General features: G+C 35.2%; 1 protein-coding gene across 2 annotated transcripts in view; it reads right to left on the bottom strand.

The window, feature by feature from the left end:
• Positions 1 to 26,450, bottom strand: part of LOC126773709 (calcitonin gene-related peptide type 1 receptor) — a 134,033-nt gene that overhangs the window by 76,586 nt on the left and 30,997 nt on the right. Inside the window, exons 1-2 of one of the 2 annotated variants that reach the window (XM_050494795.1) lie at positions 15,902 to 15,986; positions 8,452 to 8,500 (exon numbers count right to left, since the gene is read on the bottom strand). The gene's annotated coding sequence lies outside the window, so the exon portion shown is untranslated. Of the gene's footprint in view, positions 1 to 8,451; positions 8,501 to 15,901; positions 15,987 to 26,450 lie in introns of those variants that run through there. The other variant, XM_050494796.1, reaches the window with a different exon arrangement.

A 26,450-nucleotide genomic window follows, 5' to 3' on the forward strand; every position in this document is an offset into this window, starting at 1 on the left:
TGAGCAAGCTGAATTAAATTCGGGACGTGAGGGTATTCTGACGATGTTTTACTTTATTGTGCATAAAATAAACTATAAACACAATTTCAGCGCATTAGTCTGGTGCTGACTCTATTTGAACAAACAACACCAGTGTATACAACACGAGAAGCCACTTGGGCTTCTCGTGTTGTATCTGGCTGGTATCTCACTGGCCTATCTCGGTCTAGTATCTTTAAACGTCGAGCGAATTCCTGTCCTTTCTTTTTATATTAGATTTAATGAGTTTTCACACGCAAAAGTTGCCGCGACCCGAAGTGACATCAGTAGTCGAGTGTTATTGTTTATAACATTCGACTCATTGAGTCATAGGGAGAGTCGCACTCGCACCCATACACAATGGGCTATTTACATTCAAAAGAGGAGTACATCCGTGTTGTACGATTACCTATTACATGGCGAATATGTACATATATTTAAGAACCAAAATGTCCTAGAGAATAGAATACAGCTCTTAACCGAAAATCGCGGTGTCTAACTGAGCCAGGCACAAGAGGAACCGAGGACCCCACAGCCTCTTTGATCCGCGCTGAAGACGGCCATCGTGTCTATACCAGCAACACTTTTCCGGGCCCCGCTGAGTAAACGTATCGTGTAAATACTCGTATAAATCTTTTATTTTAAATTATATTGTTGTTTGGTTTGTAGTTTCGCAATAATAACACAAACGCACTAATAATAGACTCAACGTCCCATCGTTTAAATATGTATGTTCACACATTAAGTTGTTTTAAGAATGACATAGAATATACAATTCATTCATTCTTTGTTATTTAGGATAAGAGAGAATCTTTGTGCAATATACACCATTATTAAGACAATACATTCGGTAGATTTTAGTATATTACAGCGCCGAATGCGTTGCTGTTTATTGGAACGAAGTTCTTTAACTAAGTTACAGTAGAGTGAAATGGCAAAAATTTTACGTTATGCCTGTACTAAGCGACCTCTCTTTCACTTTATTACTATTTATATTTTATACGGTTGATGTGCTAATAAAAGTGAAATTAGTTAAAAAAAGATAAAAACATAATATATTCAAACCTAAAAAAATACTCAAAAAAAGAGAATATATATGTTTATTGTTTTTTTCACGTATAACTATACATTAGCAATATTTATTAATCTAAAATAAATACATATGTAAAGTAAATCTACGCATCCAAGTGACTAAATAAATTAACATGATACTAAACAGTTTACCCCTTTTTATTGCAAGTTAATGTTATTATTCTTTCTTACATTAATGTAAATATTTTACATTTTAAAGACAAACTATATTTTTATTTGTTCATGAATTCATTTTAATTCGCAGTGTTTCGAATGTCAAATATGGATCTCTTTGTATACCTTAGAGTTATCGTTTAAATGACTTTATTCTATGAATGTCTAAAACACGAAAACAATTGTGATAAGTAAAACTTATTGCATGATCAATAAAAATCTACATTCTAAAACACGTTTTGAGTTGAAGAAATATCACAAAGAAACTTTGATCCCGATGTCGGTCCCCCGACCGCATTTTTTTTTCGTAATAGCTTACGACGTTTTACGTCTGCAAAAAAGAGCAACCGATACGACGTCCAACATTAATGATGTTCATGTGAAACTTCTACCGGCGCGCCTTGGGCTCAGACTAATTCGTATGACGACTTGCCGCTCTCCTACGCCATCATGCACCCTATTCGCTGCCGCTCTACTCCCTTGTATGTATGTGGCACATACGTATATATATATATTTATTTATTTATTATATAGGTACGTTTGACCGTTGGCTTGCCTGATGTCTCATCGACACGGTCTAGAGTGTAGCACGTTATTTATCATATACTTCGTTGCTATGAATCATAATGAGAAAATATACTATTTCATTTTAATTATATATTTAATTACATTTTACAACATGACGATTCAAAATGGCTTCGGCGTATTTGAATACAGGATATTTTTGTTTTAGTTTATTATTGTATTAAACGGAAGTAGTAATTTGTACAAAATCATGCGTGATATTGTTATCATTTTTGGACTGCTTATAAATAAAGCTGAATAATGTAGTTAGGTGGTAGTAGAATTGTGTATCACAAAGTATCATAAATAACTAATCTGATGATAAGCGAGTATAAACTGCGCGAGAATAAACCTTCCTTTATTAAGTACTCATTTAGTGAATATATTTAATGAGCAAAAGTTAATCGCAATAGTTACGTGATTTGAGTGTACGCGTGGAGGATTATAATCAATTGACTTCAACTGGAAATAAATTAAGTTTACAAATAAAAGCTGACCGGTGATAGGTTTAAATTAACTCAAAGGTTTTGTATCATATTGGAAACGGCAAATACGTGTCTAAAATTGCCTAATAATTTCCTTTCAGTGAGCGCATCGAATGTGCAGGCGGACGTTGTGCAGCCACCGGAGCGACTAATGTGTCTATTTCACTATTATAAAGCTTGCTGTAATTAGTCGTTATTACTGTTTGAAACGTTATATAAACGAATTTTAAGTAACTTAAAAATGATATTATGCTATGTAACACGCGTATGTTTGTTTGGACTTTTTTAAATGTCGTTCTCCAGAGACAAGCATCCGTTTTTTTCCGTCTCTTTTCATTATATATGTTTAATCTCTTAGGACTCCGGTACTATTTTCAATAATTAATTATATTCTATATAGAGATGTCATTTAGATTAATTTATATAAGCTGTGACTATTTTACTCGTATTAGTGATTAAATACGTTTACGTGTTCGTAATGCAACCGTGAAAACCGCCGTCGACGCTTGCACTGCGGGAGATGGATGAAAGCAACCCCAGATTTAGTCTCTCTTGGTGATTGAATTATATCGTGGTAGGTCACCTGGTTGCCCCATATGTTATTTTAATAAAGTAGCGTTTTTCAGAACATCGATAAAATACATGCTTATTACATAACTGATTTAATAATCGAAGCGTGTTTTTATTAAAAGTTTTTAAATGTACTACAAAACTTTTTGAAGTCGGCGCCCTGTTTATGAGGACGCTGTACATTACAATTCATTACTCGGATTAATTAAAATTTATATTCAACATAATGAAGTAGCGAAAGCTTAAAAAATAAAAAATGGCCTTCTGTTAAGTAGTCTTTTAGTAAATACAATGTAAAGACGTTGCGTGTCCTCACACTGTTAATTGATAACACGATACTGAGTTGACATGATAAATATTCGATTTTTTTTTCCTTTTGTTTAGATTTGTCGCTACCGACTGTCGCTATATTAGTAGTAAGAGTCAAGTTGTCCGATGTCTGAATACGGTAATCTTTCTCGAAGATAAATTCTGATTTGTGTTTATAGTTCATCTCGTGTTTGCGGCGAAGGTAAACAAACTGTGTCGAAAAACAACGCGTATCAAGAAGAGCCGTTATTAGTCCAGGTATGAGTCAAATTAACAGGCATTTATAGAGTGTTATTTGTCATTTACTTTGTGTTACTTATAATATACTTCTTTTTACAATTTCTTAAGGCTTATGCAACGTTTTTTTTACATATATATTTTTTTCTGCATTTTGGTATATTTTAAATACTTTTACATTCTATTACGTCCAAATAACATTTGTGCTGTTTCTTGCATTACTTAATATGGTTTTTCTCAGGGGGGAGATGATAGAATAATTGATGACAAAATAAAATTTATTGGAACGTCTAAGAAGTAAATCATTCAATATATAATATTCAATAAAATTGTATTTTCAACGGCTTGGGTAGTATGATCCTATACCAAGTACCTTGTAATAGCAAATTAATCCCAAATTAGTATTTTTGCATTCCGGTTTAAAGAGTGAGAGACACAAAGGACACAACAAATTATTGCCGAAGGCCAATGTCTATGGGCGGTGGTAACTACTTACCATTGGGTGGTCCGTTTGCTCGTCCGCCTACCAATACCATAAAAAATTACGTCTGATACATACATATTTCCGTATTTACCGAATTTTACTGTTACTGCCTCTACGGGTCGTAGCGTAATGTAATATTAAATAAATTTAATATTATGTACTTATCTTACAATATTTGTTAATAAGACAGACAGACTAGCGTATACAAGAAAATCAAACCGACCTTAGAATTCCTGAGGTAAGAGCATTCAAACATACAAACTATTATATAAGGTAGAAAACTTGAAATTAAATTTATTCGGTGTAAGCATTTCTCAAAAGTGTCCCATCCAAATCTTCCTTTGTGAACATAATAAACGTCTTAATAAAGCAAAAAGGTAATCTAACTTCGAGTAATTAAACTTTAAAAAATATCGAGTGGACAACGTTTCCCGGCGCCACTGTAGACGAGTTGAACATTCGTGGCCCGGAGGTTAGTCAAGAACCGATAAACACCATTATAACTATTGTCTTGTATTACTTTTAAAGAAAATAATGAACCACACACGATGAAGAAGCTCTATTCTATTCTAACAACATTTAATATAAAAAAAAATATTCTACTCTTCTTTTACCGCTTTGTAATTACTAACACAAGAAACAATAAATCCTATGCTGAGTTGAAATCGAAATGCCAATAAATTAATAGTAAGTTCCGGCACGCTCTGACGTAGCGCAGCGCTAGTAATGGAGCCATTCTCGCTCGCACCCGCTGCGGTCGTGAGCCCGCTTTTTGTAGAATCCTGATGTATAATAGGTAAAACATAAAAGTACACATAATCCACTCCGATCTCTTTCCTGAATCAGTGAATCGCTATGTGAGTTCTTAGTCTAAATGTGCAAAACTACGCATTGACTTATACACGCGTTCCTGCGCCATAAGTATTATAGTTCGCGCTTCTTTGATGCTCTCGGCGATCAGTCGGATTGATTGGAGATTTTATTTCGATGTGCGATGTTTTTGTTAAATTGATTGAGTGAAAGATTTACAAGATGTGCGTCGGCCTTTAGAGACGAGAAGACTTATTACAAATACCCTTATGAGTTTATCTTATGGTTTGCTAAACCTTAAAATAAATAACTCTTTAAAATAGGTCTTGGAATTTTTTGTTGTTTTGTTGATAATCTCAAGAGTCATATTGTTATGTGCTAATTTATAATTCCTTCGGTTGTAATTGACTTATAATTGGTCTCTCATTCTGGTGTGCTATTGATTTATTTATCTCACACTCTAATGAGAAATCTAAAACAATAGATCTGTCAATTTTCATTATGTACGTACAGCTAGCAAAGCGGAGCGTAGAGGATTTTTTACCGCCGAAAAATTCACAGCATTCTACTCTCTAAAATAAAAAAATAAAATATGCCCTGGCCTAACTTTGTAAGCAATCAAAGAGCGCATACATTCGATTATAAAAACGCACCTGACGAAACGCTGGTCGCCCCGCGCGCTGGTCTCGAAGTTTCGAAGGCCTTTGCGCCTGATTAATGTTGTATTTCCATCGGTTTTACGCGAGGAAACGTCTACAGAGAATAACCTTAATAAAAGTAACCCGTATTGATTTACGATGCGATCCAATATTTGTAGGAAACTTTAGGAATAGTTATAGTCAATCAATTATTAAAGGGCAAGTTTACCTCAGGTTACTCACTTTATTGTTATTGATACTTTAAAATGACGGCCAGGATTTAATGAAGTCGATCAAATTTTAATGAGACTATTTTTGACGCCAGATTCTAGACGAAAAATTCTAATAAATAATAAAATTTGGTTATTTTTTGCGAGATTGCTAATCATATTGTAACACATTTCAAATTAATAAAATTACATACAATACAGTTCAATTACATAAACAATGTGTCTGCTATTTTTAAGCATTTTCTTTCTAGGCACTCGTTGTATATCAATAAATGACGTCATGAAATTAAGAAAGAATTAATAATTTCCGAATAAGCTTTAACTGCAGAAGCCAAGTATGCAATATACGTTCGCATTACCGCGACCCGACTCGTGAAACGGCGATAAAAACGTAATTGAACAAATACCGAACGATATAGCCCGCCCCGCTATAGTGTACAGCTAGCTATGTCGCAGCCTTAAGTCAGTTTAACTAAAGCGAACCGAATCGATATGTCTATAATCTTATAATGAACAATCATTCTGTTCTGACATCCTCACTCCACACAAGCTTAATGCTTGAATTAAATTAAAAATCCGAATGTTAATTTGTTGATTAGAAGCGAAGCGAAGTCTTTTATTATCTTTAAAAAAAAGAGAAGTCGAACGCATTGCCACGGTTTGCGGTCCGGACAGACCTTCGTCGGAGTTGCTCGTATGTGTGTCGTCGGTGTTAAGGTCGAGCCGGAAGAGCGCGAGTCGCGACTCGATTGCATCTCGCAATCATCTTTGATTGATCAACGCGTCACCGGCGGCCGGCGCGTCGCGCGTTACCGCTACGAGTTCATAGTATTTGTATGTATATCACATCTCAGATGATTGAATACTGGTTATTTTTTGGAATTAGGTATTTACCAATACAAAAAAGTTCGTGGAGTCAAATATTTATCATTAGAATTAAAATGAAAGATTGATATTGTGTTAGTAGGACAACATTGAATATTAAAACAATAAGCGCTTTAAGGAAGTTTGGCCGTAAATTAATAATAGCAACATGTCTACTGGTGGTAGGGCTTTGTGCAAGCTCGTCTGGGTAGGTATCACCCACTCATCAGATATTCTACCGCAAAACAGCAATACTTGATATTGTTGTGTTCCGGTTTGAAGGGTGAGTGAGCCAGTGTAATTACAGGCACAAGGGACATAAAATCTTAGTTCCCAAGGTTGGTGGCGCATTGGCTATAAGCGATGGTTGACATTTCTTACAATGCCAATGTCTAAGGGCGTTTGGTGACCACTTACCATCAGGTGGCCCATATGCTCGTCCACCTTCCTATTCTATAAAAAAAAAGGTGTCGTAGCGGTGCAGCGCTGCAACAGGCGCCCTGTAGGTGTACTAAGCAATTTGATACTTCTACAGAACCCGCTACAGCAAGCGATCAGAAGGAAGCCAATTACAACTATGACTTGATCTACAAGCGGTGCGAGGTCGCTTATAGACTTTGGTAATTGACGTTTCCAAATTCAAGTTTATTCTAATATAATTTCTATAACAGATACTGAACCTATGCATATTATAAAACAATATTATACGGCTGTTCATTGAAAAAGACTAGATTGTCTTATTACCAGCGTTCTGCAGCTCGATGTGATAATGATGTCTTCCTGATTTCGATCACGAGACAGTTTTTTTTTTTTTTTTTTTTTTTTTTTTTTTTTTTTTTTTTTTTTTTTTTTTTTTTTTTTTTTTTTTTTATAGAATAGGAAGGTGGACGAGCATATGGGCCACCTGATGGTAAGTGGTCACCAAACGCCCTTAGACATTGGCATTCTAAGAAATGTCAACCATCGCTTATAGCCAATGCGCCACCAACCTTGGGAACTAAGATTTTATGTCCCTTGTGCCTGTAATTACACTGGCTCACTCACCCTTCAAACCGGAACACAACAATATCAAGTATTGCTGTTTTGCGGTAGAATATCTGATGAGTGGGTGGTACCTACCCAGACGACCTTGCACAAAGCCCTACCACCAGTAAACACAATGTGTTACACCAGTAAACAGTGCACAAGTAACTGTCTTTATCCAATGGGTTGGTAACCTGACGCGACCGGAGAGAGTTCGAGTGAAGAACCGACGGCTTTAAGGACTGTAAGTGCTGCTAACTTCGGGCTGTTACGGACAATTTATTGTCCGAAAAACTTGAAGCCTTACGAGCCACTAGTGCAACGATCCATTTGGTGCTTTTATAATAATAACACGTTTATTTGTAAAACGTATCCAAAATAGAGGAATCATGAATGCTTTGATATCAACTATTGTTTTGAAAATACGCCTGTCTGACGGAACGCGGCAAATGACGGAATTATATTCTCGTCAATATCTGAAGTACGTTTATCCCAGTATGTTAACAATTTAATTACTTATGAACAAAGAGTACATTAAGTTGTAACTAAGCTCCGAAAGTCACTCAATTGAAGTAATCGCTGTTTTAAAAATTTTAAAAGTAATTACGTTTTTACTATCTCTAAAGGTATCAAATGCATTTGCATGTACAACATTTTTATTTACAGTTTTTAAACATTAACATTTCGTACGACCGTACGTGAGCTTGGGAAAAGGCCGTATGTAACTTGGCTAAGGACTGAGATAATTTTACCATGCAGCACTGATGCGGGTTGATGGAATGAATTAAGATGTGTTCCACTGTGCCGCATCGGGAAGATACAAACATGAATACATTTTCATTCAGTATAAGTCCGTATTTCACGTACAGTGAGTATTCATTCAGCTTAATCGGCATTAACCCGATACCAGAACATCGGCGGACAAGTACTGCTGTTAGAAGTTAGTCCTAATGATAATAACAATTTATTTTTACCTGGTTGTAGCACTGGCGGACAGCTAATACAATGTAAGCTGCTCTGGATCTGAAAAAAGAAAATTAAACATTTATAACATTTAAATAAAACAATCAATCATATAAATACATACTCGTATGTCGTTAGGTTTAACTGCGTAGAGAAGCATCTCGGTTCTAAATGTACTCTTATTGAATCATACGTGCATAGAAAGAGGTAGCACTGCGCTTAATGGAAACTATTTTAATAAGCGCTACAAACAAAGTGGCGAATGGTGCCAATATAAGCTGACATAACATGTATATAAGTATATGTATAGTACAGCAGTATCGGCTGCTGCGGTCAGGGCGACGGAGTGTTTGTACTCGTGCTCTATATAATGAATAAAGTTTTGAAATGAATTTTTACAACGCGACTTCATTCCGCTCTCGTAATTATTATCAAAGCATTTTTTTATTATAAAATTCCAACGATATATTTATTTGAACAGTCCAAGTACCTGAATATCAAAGCGATATGTTTTTTGTTTACGCAATGAAAAGCTATAGTTAGAAAATAGGTTTAAAATTTATAAATAAAAATATTAAGATTATAAAGTGAAAAAAGTCCATCTTAAAATGAAAATAACATCCTATGCTAATTTTATTTTGATGGAAGAAAATTTTGTAAGCGGTCGTAGAGCTAAAAATAGCGGCTCTTCATTAGCTACTGCAGCAATGTGAAAATGCCCTTTAGCGGTATGAACAAGATGGAAACTCCGTTGCGTTAAAAGTTCACCGTTCCGCCCTCTGCGGGAGCACACACCCCGCCGCAGGCGTTACGCTAAACAAGGCGCGTGATAAAACGACATTGAAGTTTCCTTTCCACGTTATGAGGACCCGACGGGACATCTTTATGAACAATACAAAGGTACGAATACTAAAATTTATTAACACCAATGTACTCAAAGATGCGGGTAGTGAAGTTACAAGTTGTTATATAAAACAGTACATACCATAGCATATAAGGAAGTCGCTTAAGCTTGTACATAGACCGAGCGTCGCAGTAAAATCTTCTCATGGGATCGTAAAACTCTAACTGAGCTCGGACTGTTATTCAGTTCCACCGACGATGCTCGTGATTTAATTAGTCAATCCGCTCGTGATTTGATGACGTTTGTATTCGAAACATAATAAAGCAATATTAAAGTCTAATTGAGCCCAGCGAGGTAGACGAAGTGTGGGCTCCTGGTGTTTGTAGCCATCTTTACTCGTTTTCATTGCGAAAAATATTGTAATTACTATACTATGCTGCTAATACTATGAGTTGCCAACGTCATCACAAGCCTGCGAGTTTAGTTTTTCAAAAAATAACAGTAAAGCGTTTTTTTGTAGAAGTAAATATCTACCAAAAAGGAAGTAAGAAACATAGGCCATGTGTCTAAGTCTGCAACAGACTGTTTCTTTAGAATCTTAATAGCTAGACATAGTTACGGCTACAGCTGTCATAATTAATAAAATAATAAAACATTGAAAAATTTTAGTTAAATGACGGTGCGGAATTTTAGCGAACGAGTCCGACTATATGAAAGTCGTCGGTACAGATATAAGAGACATTAAAAAGCTAAGCATACTCGTGTTTGTTAATTTAATTTTTTAAATATTAAAATATAACATTCACAGTACACGTAGAATACTTTTCTCGTGACCTAAATATGATATTTAAGCGGTACACTACATACATATCTTTATTAAGGGTTAATATGCACTTATCTTTAGTGAATATTTGAATATAATTTTTTTATGGTATAGATAGGCGGACAGGCAAATTATATATATAATATTTCTTACATCGACAATGCGCCATCAACCTTTGTTGTAAAAATGTGTAGAGAAATCAGTTCTTTTTCAAGTTTTAAATTAAGAAATGCAAGAGTTTTGCAACTTTTTTGGTTCCAGTTGATTTCATTCCAAACCAAAACAAATACACCGACTGACATTCGTAACATTCAAAAATAATTTTCACCATCATAACTCGCCTGTTCAGGAGGTTATGGAAGCGCATCAAGTGGTTCGCTCCACCACATTGGTTACTATTCATGTCACAGAATTTCCTCGACACGTGCAGATTCTGTCACGGCATTCACCATGTTCGCCAAGTGCAGGATGAATTCAAATAACATTTTAGCACAGACCGAGTACTCCATTTACGTATTACATCACATACAGTTTCACCGTAAATTTTAATACTAAAGTCGGAAATTGCAATTAAAATTCGGAAATAAAAACCCATCTTATTGCCTTCAGCTCTGGCGTGACGAGAGGGTTGGTTGGTTCACTTAAAGTCCAATAAATTGGACTCGCAACCATCTCATTCGGTCATGGTACAATCATAATACAAAAAAATTTCATTGTATTTTTAATATAACTTTATCTTTAAGAAAACGCAATACAATGGAGTAAATGTTTGGACTACATAAAATTGACTTCATTAATGTCAGAAAGTGAAGTTAATGTCAAATCGACCCGGCGATGGAAACTTGGTCTTATAAATTTATCCTTACTTTTTGTTATAATGTTTATCACTGTTTCTATGAAAATGATTGTGAATATATATAATAGGGTCGTTAGTATATTGTGAGACAACAGTTAGTATTTCTATTCGGTTCAAAACATTCCGAAGGGAAACTTGAGCTCCAAGATATAATAGCCGGACTGATGTTTCAAGCGCCGCCAATAGCGGAATACAAAATATTATGTCAAATACAAATATTAAGTAATTTACAAATCCAACAAATAATTTCTCCTTTTAGAAATTTTAAATAAAAATATATTTATATATTTAGATATTCTACTTTAAAAATAATATAAAAAGTTAGTTAGATATCTATTAGACGTGAAAACTTCAACGTGACTAATTATACAAGACATAATGCAGTGTCTAAAACTTGCCTTTTTCTTAATGTTTTAATTCGTGACATCGATACGTGTCCATAAAATCTATTGACAGTTATTGGCTACTACATATACGGGAGTGTAGAATGAGATTACTCACTTATGGTAGCGACACATGTTCGTAATAAACGGACAAAAATGTTCATGAAAATCACCCATTAAAATGTAATAAAAATCGTTTTAAATGATTGAATTAATTTTTAGAACTTTCACGTGCATAATTTGTCTTTATAATTCATCTCGTACTTGGCGGTGAAAAGAAACATCGTAAGGAAACCCTCGCGTGACGGATGAAAATCTGCCATATCCACCACCATCCACTGAAGCAGCGTGGCCCAGTAGTGGGGCATTAGGGGGACATACTTGGTAGAGTAAGTCCGTCTGAGTGGGTACCACCCACATATCACATATTCCACCACCAATACAAATACTTATATATTATTAATGTGTTCCGGATAATAGGGTGAATGAGCCACTGTAACGTTTTAGTTCTTAAGGCTTAAGGTGCTGTGCCAATATGGGCGCTGCTGACTGCTTTAGGTGGTTCATTTGCCGGTCTGCCTATCAATTGTAGGCAAAAAAGGATCGCTCATTACCATTGTTATTGTTACACATACATCCCTTGTGTCAATGGCATCACAGTATACTCACAACAATATTCTGTACATATATGTATATGTATATATATATACTCGTAATAATATTGATTGTTTTGATAGAAACAGTGACATTGTATAAACACAAGTAAAGGCAAACTTGTAACAACAACTACTGTCTCAGTGATGCTTCTATAATAAAATCTCAATAACGCTGGCTCATTCTTCTAATTGGAAAAGTCATATATATTACTGCTATCCAGCGGTAGAATAACTGATAAAGGTGGTGCGGGGGTACCTCAGGAAGACTGCACGAATTCCTATCAAAGATGAAAATATATACCAAAAAATTAACTACTAATGCTCATACTGAACTTAAATATATATTTTAATCTTATTTCTTTTGCTACATAACTGCAATTTCATTATAAACCTCTTTGGTGCGTTCAACGCGAGTTTTCGCTTTTAAATTGTAAATGTATTTTGTTTGTTAGAATTTTTTAACCAAATACTCGTATTAATCTCTTATTAATGTTATTTACATTTAAAAGTGAAATCAGTTTAATTAGAGAGCTCTCAGTTACAACGGTCTCGACGAGCTCCAGAAGTCTGATGGCAACGTTACGATACTCCAGCCCGCGTCGAGCTAATTTGCGTTTAATTAAATAAAAGCTGGTCTTTCTATTTAGTGGTGTGGAAAAAAGCTTAATTATTTTAGTAGTTTGCTTAAGAGTCGAGATTGTGGATAGTACACGAGTATCGTAATTGAAGATAGTGGGCTCAACTTCCGGCAGGCGTCACTAAATTCTCTTGTGCTTAATTTGTGATTATAATTCATCTCGTGTTTGACGGTGAAGGAACACATCGTGGGGAAATCTGCATGTGTCTAATTTCAGTGAAATTCTACCACATGTGTATATCATCAACCCGTATTGGAGCAGCGTGGTGGAATAAGTTCCAAACCTTTTCCTCAAAAAGGGAAAGGAGGCCATAGCCTAGCAGTTCAACATTCACAGATTGTACTGTAATTTGTATTTATTATATGATATCGGGGTAGGATTTGGAAGGGAAGACCTTAGCCCAGTAGATTATAGGGCAGTTTTTATTTTATATATTTTGTTTTTTGTGCTCGGCGGTTAATGATGATATTCGTGACGTAACACGAATGTGGCACATAAGTCTATCGATTTGTATCCACTGAGGTAGGAAGACGCTACAAGTTTCGTGTTTTTTTTAAAATTACTGTTTTAAAAAAATATTTACTCGAAATTATTTATAAAAGACAAGTATGTAGCTTTTCACAGTGTTGAGATGTACAAAACTGACAAAACGTTTTTGTACATCTGTTAGTTTTAACAGAGTTCGCATCGAAACTGAATTTTGATCAACAAATTTTTTTTCAAATTCGTCAGTACATTGAGCTGTATCTCAAAATATATGCTATATACTATAATTACTTATTTATATTATGTGCGCCTTGAAAATATACACCAAAATAAGAAACTTTCATATCAATCAGATCAGTTATAACTGGTTTACGTGAATCTGGAATAAACAAACTAATAAAACTTACGATTTATAATATTAGTATGATAGTGTGGTGAGGTGCTCTAAGCACCTTCACACTGGTAGACTTAGAAAAACTGCCGTCCATTCAGAAAATAAAATACCCGGACAGAAATATGCTATCATCTATGAACTAGCAAATTGAATAATATTTTGTACACAAATGTGCCTTTACAATTTTACCACAGTTATACGAGGAAGTAATGTATAAAAAAAAACCGTATTATTGTAAACATATTTTGTTTATTATTGTCAAATGCATGTGCACCGTAATTTTGACTTAAGTATATTTATTGATTTAAAAATAGAAGTATAAAATTAAGGCCTCGGGTATTATTTTTTGTTTAAAGTTTGTATGAATGCTAATCGTGGCTGCAGACGATATGCGCCATGCCAAGCCCCAGTCGTCACCGCACTACGTCTGAGTGACTGTTTAGCATACAACACTACGATATTGCTTTCGCTAGCTCCGCCAATATCACGCTTGATATCCATTTATTCATTTTAGTGCTCTGGGTCAATCTCACTCCGAACTGGTGTACCGAAACTATCTGGGCGTTGGTTGTTTCTACCAGAATATCTTTTATTTGTTTCGCGAGGCTGTCATTAGTGTGAGGGCTGTCTGCATTCCGAGATTCATCAAAATCCGCTCTGTAGTTTCCACATGACGAGTTGTGTTCCAGCGCTGATGTTCAAAGAACGAGCTTATTTTTCGCTTAAAATTCGTAATTGCAACAAAAACATCTTACAAGCCCGCAGAGCCGACTGTCACGGTAATCATTATTTATTTTTTTACTTTGTTTTCATTCAACTCGGGTGATCCTAATTACGTTTACTTATTGATTTATGTATTGTTGCCAGTTTGTGCAGCTGCAGGGGCGCGAGGGACATAATCCATTACTTGCAGTGACTAAGATCTTTTAAAGTTGCCTTTGTTTGAACGTTTTATGTTAAAAACAGTTCTAAATGATTTGGAATGATATTCCAAATGTAGGCTAGTTAAACATAAGTAAACCATTTAATTTATTTCATTTAATTAATTATTGTTAATTTTAAATCAAAATTTATTTTATATACCTATCATATATTATAATTATTTTTATGTACTATTGTTGTGATCTGTATTTAATATTAATTTTTTGTTAATAAATATATTTGCGTGTCTATCGCGGGCGAAATGTATTAGATACTTATAAAGAAATCATAACATCTGTAAAACTACATTTCAAGCAAAGAAATGGTTATTTATTTATTATTATAAATGATTATTATTAAAGTAACAATTTTAAATTCGAATATCGACTTTAAAATATTTGAATGATCGCAGCGTGATGATGTTTCTCGACGAAATATTGTACCAAAAATGAAATAAAAATTATGGAACAGTCAAAAATTGATAATGAATAGAGTTACATGTATTATATTATGAATATTACCAACTATTTATGTAGCCCTTATTCGGGTCGCCCTAAGCCGGGACGGATAGCTGGTATTGTATATAAAAGACAATTTCTTGATTGACTGACTATCAACGGACAGACTAAGCTAAAGGACCTGGAGACTTGAAATGTAGATGAGACCTTCGTCATGTGATGTAAAGGTACTCTAAGATCATATTTTCAATTTTGATGATAGCTAAAGCTCTTCAATTTCATGAATGTCAAAATAATAAAAATTAAAACGTCGCAAGACAAATTAAAGTTTCCACCGAATTGGAATGTAGATTCTACCGAGAGGAACCGGCAAGAAACTCAATAGTACCTTGCTGACAATTGATGTAATAATCAAACGCCTTGAATTATTTTTTTAATTATAGCTATAAATTAATATAACCTGTATGAATTGAATCAACGATTAAAAGATATACCGAAATACTCCAAGATATACCGAGTCTTATACAGAATAATAATATTCCCTACATAAAAGAGGGTTCAACTGACGGGAATCAAATCAAATCACAATATACTTTATTTAAGTAGGCTATAATATAACACACAAAACTGTATCGATGCATTTTTTTGGGCTAATAACGTTTTGATAATTGTTATTCTTTAATTCCGCGAGCGCGGCCTCCGCTCTAAGTGGTAATGGTGCTGTCAGAGAACTCGAGTGCGACTGTTTTTACTCGTTTACTCGTTGTTTATTGGTGTAATTAAAAAATATTTTATTCTGTAGATTATTTGTTTTTTATTTTAAATTCATAATTTATGAATTGATAATGTGATGTTTAATTTATTTGTCGTTGTAATAAACATGTATATTTTTATTAATCTTAAAGTAATGTTTTACTGTGTAGTAATCCTCACTACTATGTGAACTGTTCTAATTGAACACACTACGGTAATAAATATCGTGAAATAATAAACTTTACGAACCTTATTTAATTCCAAATTCCAGTACAATGTGCAATAACAAAACTTTAAAATATCACCGTTACACTCCCGTCGAGGCGCGCACTCCTCTCGCCGACAACGCGTACACTGTCGTTAACTCGCTACTCGCTACTCGCTACCACTGGGCGCTGCACGTTAGTCGCTACTCAGCACCGAGCCACCGACAGATTAATTAAGCGGGCTACTGTTGATGGTATCATCGCGTGGTCAGACACAGATTTTTTAGTATTATAAGATTTTTTTTTTTTATAGAATAGGAAGGTGGACGAGCATATGGGCCACCTGATGGTAAGTGGTCACCAAACGCCCTTAGACATTGGCATTGTAAGAAATGTCAACCATCGCTTATAGCCAATGCGCCACCAACCTTGGGAACTAAGATTTTATGTCCCTTGTTCCTGTAATTACACTGGCTCACTCACCCTTCAAACCGGAACACAACAATATCAAGTATTACTGTTTTGCGGTAGAATATCTGATGAGTGGGTGGTACCTACCCAGACGAGCTTGCACAAAGCCCTACCACCAGTAAAGCCCTACCACCAGTAAGCCCTACCACCAGATGTTTAATAAACTCCTACAAAGCGAAAATGATATTAAAAATCGGTGGCCACATGTATAAACACCCAGACCGCGTGTACCTACTACTACAAATATTGCGCTCATGTGTTAAATACATACAATAGTGGCATCCTTGAAAGGTCTCATTACCGGGTCGAGGCCTCCTCTCCTAGGTGTCAGTTTTGGAGTTGGTTCTACGACGCCGCTCAAGGTTTCATCTGATACATATAACAACACCGTGTTATCCTACACAGCTGAGCACTAAACAATGAAGCATACGGAGACTCAGTGGCGGTTGCCCGAGTTGACTCGCAATCCTCGGTTGAGACTTACGTTATCTGACATCTTGACTTATCAGCGTGTGTGCGACGTTGGTGATATGAGACGTGATTTGTCGACGCAGCGGTCGCATTGCTATGTCATGTTTCTGACGCGCAGGAAGTCACACTAGGTATTGACCTTTTGCCATAGAAACACACAAGTGCTGCCGCACGGCGAGATGGTTTCCCTTATAACTTATCAAGATCTGTTAAGATTTTTCTTTAGGAATCATTTACGATATTAGCGCCTGTTGATCTGGAAATACTTGCATTTACAGCAAGCGAGCGAGCAGACCCTGACGAGCCGCCCACGAATTCTAATTAAAAAAAACATAAAATCGCAAATAAAACAAGACATCTTGAGCTGCTATGTTTGTAATTTATATTAACTTTATATCCAGATGTAACGGCGATGAAATATAACACGCGTGTTTATCGCCTATAGTTGAATTCTTCAACGGAGAGTGACTATTTACCGTTGTTGATCCAACAATCAGCAGGACGGAGAGAGACGGCTGGCCGCGCGCCAGAACTGGCTCCGACAGATCTATGAAAGCGAAACATCACATTTGGACATCATTGGAACTAACACAACTAGGTAGGCTTCGTGTTATAGACATACAATATGTACGTGTGTGTGTAGGTATAAATAAATACACCAATTACTCCTCATTTCTTTAATGTCATAACACAAAGGTTACAGGTTGTCTGGAAAAAATCGCTTGTAATCAATAAGGCCGACTTTTTAGCTGCACATATTGCACACGTCGATCGATGTAATCTTTCTTTCATGCATTTTAACCCGTTCCGATGGGCGTACAATAAATAATTTAATAAATAAATAATGTGTCTTATAACGAACTGCTTATATAGCTTAAGCTCTAAGAAATACCAGATCACAACTAAAACTTAATTCGCTTCATGACATATCTTATTATAAAAATTTAATTTTTTTTACGATAACGAAATTGCGAGGAGCAGCCTGTGTTCTCGTATTATTAATTCGTATATCGTTTTAACATTGTGATATAGGACTGTTTCTAAACAATTACTTTCATTTCTTATTATAAGTCGTTTATCATTAAAATAAATGTATGTAAAAAGTAAGATGGTTACAATCTTTCTGCTGTTTGATTATTGCTAATGTATTGCTTTCAATAATAATATAATGTATTTTTTCTGCTTTGTTTTAGAGAAAACATTTAAACAGCACGCGGATTATTTATTCATTATTCGAAGGCGTAGTGGTTTTATATTATTATTACACACTTGCACACACCAACATAGCATACAAACACATATGCAAGAACTCACGCATGCACTCATTAAATTCTTATCTCTATAGTTATTACTTTAATTTTTAATTGAACTAATTTTATTTTAATTACTATTTTTTGGTATTTATATATATTAATTTTAACTATTTTGATTTATGAGTAAAATAATACATATGTAATATAATAATTTTATATACAAGCTCTTGTTTTATCGAATATATAAATGTCGAATAAATACTTTGTCAAATAATAGAAGAATAAATACTTTGACTTTGAGTGCGCTCTGTTTAATGTTGTGCCTCCCGTTCAGACAACAACACCAAATACTATTGTTATATATTGTTGGATTGTAATCAGCTTCGAATGCAATTGACTGTACGTAAGTTAATTTCAGGAAAAAATATAATACAACACTTTATCGGAGTGACATTTTGTTAATCTATATTTATTTATATGATATTGATATCTGATATTATTAGACTTCGACACCGTTTGTCCGATGACCGGAACAAAGCTAGCAAATATAAGTGCCATACATACCGTACTTTTCATGCGGAATTTCATACTTTGTTGTAACTCGCTGCTATCTAGCGTTAAAGTACATCAATTTGTACAGCGTTCAACTGGTCCCTGGGATTACTATATACGAGTATATACAGTCAGACAACGTCTGCCAGGCTTCGCTAGTTATATTAAAAGTAACAAATGGTATTGAAAGCAAATATGTTAACATATACTCATACATACATAAAGTACAGTTCATTTTGATATATAACAACAAAGCTTATCGAGAAAGACATTTTTTTGGTAATAAGAGTATCAATTAATAACAATAAAAAACGTATATAATTATTAAATGCATTTTTATGGAAAGCTTGACAAACTTTTATACCATATAAGATCGTATAAAATGATCGGTCTTATTTACTTCAACGATTATTTTCTGCACTAAGTAATATATAAAAAATAGCTTCTTATATAAACATTACTATTAATTTGTTTTATTTCATTCGTAAAAAATATTCAACACCTGTAAAAAATTGGGGAAAAGTGAAGAATTTATAATGGCACGTGTCTGCTTTGTTTATTTTCACGTTAATATTTCGTGCGACCGTCATAAACCACACGCATCAATCAAACTCGCGCTAGCGCCGCGCCGTGTGGACACTACTATTTTTTATTTATTTATTATATCAACACCAACAAGAAGTACACTAATCAATACAATTGAGTCTTTAAAAATGACGTTATACAAATCAAGTGTCTCCTAAATTATAGTTGTTGCAAAATATATCAACATTTCGAGTTAACAAAATATAATAATTTTAAAAATCAAAATATTTATAACAAATAGAAAACACATTAATAATTAAAAATTATAAACAAAAGTTTAAAACTTGTCAAACTTTTATTGTATCGCTTTCTGTTGCTATTCATTTTGATCAAATAGCTGCTCAGACGTTTCAAATTATTTATTTATTTAGTTGACCAACAAAAATAAGCTCTTATTCGACTTGATATATTACAAACGTTAAAATATTTTTGTTAAAAAGAGTATTTTTTCAAGAATTTCATTTAAATTTGTTTTGAGAATGGATATTTTAAATGACATTTCCCCGACAATGAACTCACAAACGAGACCTGACTTCCAGCTGCTCGTGACGTTATCTCCAGCGCGGTGTCGTGGCTTTTACGTAATTGAAATAAAGACAATGACTTTATTTTTAAGATTATAAATCTCGGAAAACCAGAAATGCCATTTGCTTAAAGAACGAAGGTTGTTTATTTATTACTTAAATCACATAACTGATACATTTTACAAGAAATGAGCTCAGCCTTACGTGATAACCGTCAACTCCTCGCAAACATCTCGTTACATAATCTCTGCTCTCCGAATTATTATCCATCTGCGACACTTGTATTAACTTTTTACTGGCCCGACCTTGGAATTAAACCCAGGACCTCCGAGTCTGCGGCATTTCATATAGCCACTAGACCAACGAGGCAGTTTTTTCTTATTATCTACGATTTATTAATATTTTTTACGTTATCCTACGTTTTCATTCACCACACGGGACGACCATCCGAAAAGTACGGAATAAAATTAGGCGCTAGACCAAAGGCCTCACTCGATACCCTGCAGTTTAACACTGCCGACCTCCTCCGACCGTAGCAGTATATCACTAGACCAAAGAGGCAGTTGTATTTATAAAAAAAATTATTGTATAAAATGTCAATTAAATGGAATTAAATTGTACCTAGAGTCGTTTTTAAGTGATCGCAATCAAGCGAATTGAATTTATCGCAAGCGACTGATCGACGTTATAATAAGTGCAAATGAATTTTCCGCTGCTTGAAAACTAGAATCCATTTTCAATCGAAAATGTGAACGTCACTCGGCTCGCGCGGGACATTTTGAGAGTCGGGATAGGCGGGAGAACTCGCTTATACCGAGGAAATAAGTTGTTTGTGAAAAACATTATATAAAAATGTGTACATAGTGTATATTTGTATGTGTACTCTACAAATACTGTATTATATAAATTATTTGAATTGAATTACTCTTTGAATTCTGTAAACTAAATAGGTGGCCATCAGATATGACATATTGAAATTGAAGGATTTTCAAAAAAAAAAAATATTTAAAGAAACCAATACATAAATATGGACCTCGATAAATAAAAACGAAATTTCGAATAAAAATATTTCTCTTACTATTAGTTATATATAGCAAGTACATAGAACGCGGCAGGCAGACGCGAGGGAGTAGAGAGGGGCAGCAGTGATGGGGCCTGACAGCATAACAGAGCGTCATGCCATTTGCCGTCCCGGCTTGCGAGCCAGTCTCACCCACGAGGCGTGCTAATAGATGATTCACATCAAAAGGAAGATCTCAGTTCGTTAGGGACACGCTGTTTTTTTTCCTAAATAACAGATTTTGACAGACGTGTTGTCAGTCAGTGCCTTTGTTCTTTTCTCCGTTTGATAGACTTTTTGTTTATACGTGCCTGCATGTTTTTATTTCAGAAAATATCACAATCGAAATTTAAGGATTACTGATAAGAGTATAATTTTAATTGGACCCTAAGTTATTGTCACATTTTGCTCTGGATATTCAGGAAGGATACCATTAATCTAAAATCACAGAACACCTTAAAAATAAACGAAAAGATTAATTATATCTTATTGCAATACCTGTTGCAGCCACGTTATTTTACTATACATTATATGAAAATAAATAAAAACGGGGCTTGAATGGCAGCATGAAAGATTTTTGTATTTACGAAAATAAATACAGAAAGCGAATATCTGACTCGTTGCATTATAATTATACAGATTTATAAACACCTTAGTGTATACTAAGCCTGTACTTGCTGCGTTCAATACACAAATAGCTCCGGAACATGCTAAGCTTGGACTTCCGCTTAGAGTTGTAAACAACTGATAACCTCTTTACTAGCGAAACAAGTATATTAATTTCAAGCTCAGTTGTAAAGCTAATCAGAAGGCATGTTGGTCTATCTAGCTATCTTATAATGCTGCTACTCCCGAGGTCCTGGGTTGAAAACTATAAACAGTTATTGGGTTTTTCTGTTTGGGAAATTCTCAATAGCACCTGGGAGTTAGGAAGCTGCTACCAGCTTCCTAACTACTATCTACATTACCGTTGTAAAGAGCCCTTTGTCCCACTCTTCGTTTTTTGAACTAGTGAACTATAATATTTCCTGTACAGTTGGCTACTCTCAATACCCGTAATAACGCTTGCTACAGCAATATAGAGTATAATTATTTAGAGGTGGTATAATTGGTGAATGGGTTGTATCTGCCCTGACGACTGGGCAGTCTTCCTACTGGTGAAAATATAGTTGAAAAGTCGTTGTTCATTAAACTAAATATAAGTTTTAATAAGTCATTACAAAGTCGAAGCAAGCAACTAGGCGCTGACATATAAAGCTGAACATAATAGAAAGTTTTACAATAAAGCGCCTTATCATCATACTTAATTTAATTGACTTTAAGATACTCATTATTTTCAGTTTTTAAAATAGTAATAACCAATTATGTTAACGTTTTTTAAGAAATGACTATAATTAAACAAAGTTGTAGGAAAGGTCGTCCAACAAAATGTTTAAGAGGTTTTGACACAGCCGCGCGCGTCGACCACGTTTACCGTTCGTTAAATGAGAAATAAAATAAAACACGGATGATATCGAGCCAAACGCTAAGTCAGAGCCATCACATTGTTTTAAAAGCGCTGACTTCTTTATCAACGATAATGAGATCTTGAAAAGAAGGATTTTTAATTAAAGGTTAGCTTCACATAAAACTGTTATGACAGAATTATAAAATTAGAAAACATTTTAAGCTAACTGTCTGCCTGTCTAATTATTTCCGTGGCAGTTGAGAATTGACGTACCTGGACGACGATAGGTCACGTTTTAAGTTCACGTTTATTTAAACTCTCTATTTCTACCGGTTAGTGAATAATGAGGATTTAAACTTATATTTGGTAATTATTTGTTTTGTACTAGGAAAGTTTTAAAAAATTAATAAATTACGGAGAGAAGATTTATGATAATCAATAAGTAAGTCTAACGCTTCTATATTGAATAAAGATTTTTGACTTTAACTTTACCACGACATTTCTAGATGGCGCACTGAGTTGCCATACTATTAATAATATAAAGTAGAAGTCATTTTGAATACTGCTGCTACATTGATCTAGTCGCTAGCTTATCGGTCGCGAAACGACAGCGACGTACCACCACAGTGGCGCGGACCGTGACACCGCTCAGCATACATTGGAGGCGTGTCTCGTGTGGAGTGTGGACATCAGTGAGATTAGGGGAAGGCCGGGCATAGTGGACAGTCCAGGTAAAGCGGATACCCTCCATTATTTCAAAATAATGCGCCCAAGAGCGCTCCCGTCGCGTCAGGAGGTGTTCCCCGCGCCATTCAGTTGTAAACAAATAAAGCTAGCCCGACTCGTGAGTCTTTTGCGAAAAAAGTAATAAAAATTAAAAAGTGAACATTGCTTACGACTTTTCAAGGTACGTTATTCTGTAATTACTCATGTTTATATAGTACTACTGTATTGGCTTGATTCTATCTTCAAAATGCATGTTTTCTTGCTAAAATATTGCTAATAATTTTATTGAGAATTTTTTTTTATATTTGATTTTAGGTTGGGTTTAATTTAACAAGTACCCGCTGGGCAAAGTGGACACGGGCAATGTGGCCGCCGTAATCAGTTTGCCCACCAGGTGTTCATTTGGCCCGGTACGTATTTTACATGACTTGGTCTTGGTCAAAGTGAAATCATCTCATGTCGTATATACGTTTTGACACGTATATACGACTTACCGAGGAGACCAGGACCCCGAACCAAGGTCATGTTCAATACCAAGGTCATGTTCAATAGGCATGTCGTGCCGGGACCGATATACGTCGAGGGGAAACCTCTCGAAGTTGTTAGTGAATATACCTACCTAGGACAGATAATACAAGTCGGTAGGAACAACTTCGAGAAGGAAGCCGATCGAAGAATTCGCTTGGGATGGGCAGCATTTGGCAACCTTCGTCAAGTCCTCAAGTCGTCTATACCGCAATGTTTGACGATGAAAGTCTTCAACCAATGCGTCTTACCTGCCATGACATACGGTGCCGAAACGTGGACACTAACTGCGGGACTAGTCCACAAATTCAAAGTCGCTCAGCGTGCTATGGAGCGAGCTATGCTCGGAGTATCTTTGAAGGATCAGATCAAAAATGATATTATCCGAAAAAGAACCGGAGTCACCGACATAGCTTGCAAAATTAGCAGGCTGAAGTAGCAGTGGGCTGGTCACGTATGTCGTAGGACCGATGGCCGTTGGAGCAGACGAGTCCTAGAGTGGAGACCGCGAATCGGCAAGCGCAGCGTAGGGCGCCCTCCAGCCAGGTGGACCGACGACCTTAAGAAGGTGGCGGGCACCAACTGGATGCGGAAGGTGGAGGACAGGGAGCTTTGGCGCACCTTGGGAGAGGCCTATGTTCAGCAGTGGACAACGATTGGCTGTTGATTGATTGATTGATTTGATTGTATTTTACAAGCTTTTTTTAATTGAGTTTTTCCTGTCTTTTTTTAATGGCTCTATGTAATGAAATCTTGCTAGTCAAAGATTTTAAAGTATTTATGCAAAAAGAAACGATCTAACATATCCACAAAATTGGGATAAAAATGGAAAAGCTGGTGATTTAGCATTCGAAGCTGGATTTAGCACTGCTGTTAAGGAGGAACAAAAAGCTCAAGTAAAAAGTATCAAATTATTAAAAAAATATTGACAAAGATTAAAGAAATGTTGACACTACCAAAACGAAAAAAAGAACCAAAACAACCAAAATTGCTAAAATGAACAAAAATGTTAAAATTACCAACATTATTAATGCTAAAGGATCTAAGGACAAACAAAATGATGAAAAGTGAACGTGCTGTTTTTGTAGAAAGGTTTATATGGAAATTAACGAACAACCGGTTAATGACTGGATCCAATGCAATTCCTTTAAACAATGGAGTCACGAGAAATGCACGGCTTATGAGAGAAATGCACGGCTTATGAGAGAAATGACATATTTCTGTGTGACAACTGCACTGATGACTGATTAGTTCCTTTATTTACCAATTTTTTTTATATATTATTCGGTAATTGTTCCTTAATTAACCTTGTGTTAACTTTGCCCTATGAGCCTATCCACTTTACCCGGTGTTTTGGGCAAAGCGGATAGCGGTACCAATTTAAATGTGATTAATAATTTTAAGTAAAGTACTAATGTTACGTGTTTTTTTATACATCTGTGTTGGTTCTCTTCGTATAGCCCGCCAAAGCTTAAGGTATTCACTTTGCCCGGTCTTCCCCTACCTTCGCCCCCCGAGGAGAGGCCGCGAGCAGAGCAGAGCACTGCAGGGCAATGGATGGTGTTCATTGTAATCTCCATAATAGCGTCACTAACAGACGTGGAGATCTAATTTAGCGAAGAGAATTTCGTATTATTGTATTACAACCACAACGTGGCTCGCGACGGACGTGGCGAATTTTATAAAACGAAACTTACTGTTGGACCGAATTTTAACGGCTAGTGACGAGAGATTCCTGTTTTATAAAAGTTAATGGTTTGTTATTGTCTATCATCATAGGTTTGATATAAGCATAGGCCTTGTTATTGTTATCTTTTAAAACGACTGGATACATATAGGGTCTACGTTTTCCATTATTATATGTACAGCGTGTTAACTGTTGCAATATCTCATTCATTTTATTTGTGAACCGATACTGCCTTTTCATTTTCATTAAAGTATTTAATTCCTAAAATTAAACTTTCTATTTGCTGTACCGAAATCTATGGGCTCCCCCCGAGCTTTAAGTTATTTAAAGACATAAAAATATAATTGAATAATCTCCTGTCTCGATAAAAGCTCTATAAAGTAAAAAAATCAAACGTATCTGTTGAACCTTTAACTTAACTATAAGCACCTAGTAACATTTTAGTACAAGAGTCGTCGCGTTGGGGACCCTCAATTTCCTGTGACCGTTGTGAATTTCCGGACCTGAGAAACTATTAATAATAACATTCTCAAGGAATAGTCTGACCATTGCTCTTACATGCAGCTTGCACAAATCGCCATGTAAATGAAAAAGTGCCAACTAATGATGAACATTGGTGAAAAACATACGTAGTAACACACTCATGGTTGCAGTGACTTAATAATTACTTTCAAAGAATGTGTGTCTATTATCAATCTAAAATTAATACAAAATTAATAAACATTATTCTCGAAATAACGCACTTACGATTGTACTAATGTATCTGCTTTGTGGCAGTCGAAACCACAATGAGCACAGAAATACGCCATCGTTAGGGAAACAATAACTGAAGACAATGGTTCTCTATTCTGATTGATATTGGCAAAACAATCTGTTCACTTTTAGCACAACTAAAAGCTGCTAGCAGAAATAATGAATGAATTAATGAATGAAAGGAATGACACACGAATAACACGACAAAGGGGAATGAATGGAAAACTTCCAAAAAGTTGAAAGCATGAAACATAAAAGTTCTGCTGAAGTATTAACACTTAGTTCTATTTACTAGAAGCCACACATAACTTAATATTATTCTTCGCCTAATCTTTTACTACGTTCTTACTAAGGAAACACATTTTCTAGAATATTATAATAATTAAAGCTAAATAACTTGGTACTCTTATGTTGCTGCGCTAATTTCATTTCGTTATTTGTATATATATCTGTCACAATCTGTCTGTGACAAAAACACAAAATAATGTTAAATAATCCAATTTTACTCGGAGGCAGGGAACGGGACGACCTCTAACGT

This window comes from Nymphalis io, chromosome 15 (assembly GCF_905147045.1).
Source record: "Nymphalis io chromosome 15, ilAglIoxx1.1, whole genome shotgun sequence".
Lineage (NCBI taxonomy): Eukaryota > Metazoa > Arthropoda > Insecta > Lepidoptera > Nymphalidae > Nymphalis > Nymphalis io.